Consider the following 1,659-nt stretch of genomic DNA (forward strand, 5'->3'; position numbering starts at 1 on the left):
AGACATTAATACATTTTGTAATCAATGCATCTTTGTACTTTCTTTGATTCCATCTTCATTTACCTCTTCTTTATCATCTTTACTTTCATTGCACCGACTAAGTAAGATTGCTAGAGTATCGCATACTTAATCATGCAGCATAGACATATGAAGCATGTAGCAAACCACCGAGAGCTGTGCGTTGCGCAAGTATTGTGAGAAAATCCTCTTTGCTTAGTGTGAGACTGTAGCAATGCTTGTCTATGAGCAATCACAATGCTTGTCTATTGTCGACTTGATGATGAACGCAAAATGTATGTGATTCTTAGATGATGTACTACAAGCTCATGTTGCCATAAACTTGTAACGTTGGATTTATGCGATGACATGCATGCACGGTTCAAGTCCAATTTAATGCAATAATGACCTGACTCAACTTAATTCATGCAATACTACTTCTAGATATGCGTTAGTAATGGATGTTCTTGTAGTATGCTATACGTTGTCACAAGAATTCTTGCGTTGGAACCAAGTATGATTCCACCACAAGTTTCTCAGTGTAATCCGAGGTCGAACGTAGGGACTTTTGAGGTTATTGCGTTATGTTTATGATACATGCGACCAGGTTTTTCAATCTTTAAAAGTATAGTTTGTGCAAGTATATAAAAATTGCGATAAAGTAAAGGAAAGCAGTAAAAATGCAATAATAAAATAAAGTGCAGTAAACCTAAGCTAAGATGGTACAAGATACAGGCTTCATGATACAAGATACTGAGATCAAGTCTAGCTAAGAAGATTATACACTGATCATGTGATGCGATGACAAGTCTTATATACGAAGTAGAAAGAGAAAGATAACTAGTATAAACATCGCAAGTTCGTTAATTGTGTTAAAGTGATAAACACGGTTCCGTTTTTCCCTTGGCGTACACCTCTCGGTGATCGACCATGTTCCCACATCTCTGTGGTGAAACAGGGACGAACATGATGAACGCAAGGTTGCTTCCTTCTCTGGAAGTACTACTCGCTTTAGTTAACGCATTCTTTTAACCTTCTCTCGACAGATCAGAATGGCTTCTTCACTTATGCTCTCACAGGTGAAGATGTCGTCTAGTATGCCTTAGCTAAACGCAATTATCTCTTTAACTCCAATTAAGTACTCGTTTAATTCATATTAACTACCAGAGGATTAAGAACACTTCATGAAGAAATCGATAAATGGAGGAACGTAAATAGATAGAGAAGTGGTAATGAAAGCGATCAAGAAATTCAATATATCTATTTAGCGTCTAATACATGGTGTGTGAATGAAGGGGTAAAGAAGATGAAATACAATTATGAAAATAGATAGAAACAAATACAATCAAGTGCCAACGTCTTGGCATCGATATAGATGGAGATTTGCTTGCCGATATGGATGGATCGTGTGGAAGTATGTGCTTCCCTCTCAGGCTTGCTCAACCAGTAGTAGGGATCTGAGTATAGAGCTTCGTGGCGGGATCTGGCAGATTAACACTGAGACTCACCTCTCAGCCTTGTCTCTTCTTCTTCCCGGATTTCTTTAGTTTAACACTCAGCTCAGCCTTTCTCTTAATGACCTAATATCAATTCGCCCCGTATCCAGTAGCCATCCCTTTTTCTGTGAATTCTATGGGGTATTTATAGGTGAAGAACTTTGAC

The sequence above is a fragment of the Benincasa hispida genome, chromosome 11 (assembly GCF_009727055.1).
Source record: "Benincasa hispida cultivar B227 chromosome 11, ASM972705v1, whole genome shotgun sequence".
Lineage (NCBI taxonomy): Eukaryota > Viridiplantae > Streptophyta > Magnoliopsida > Cucurbitales > Cucurbitaceae > Benincasa > Benincasa hispida.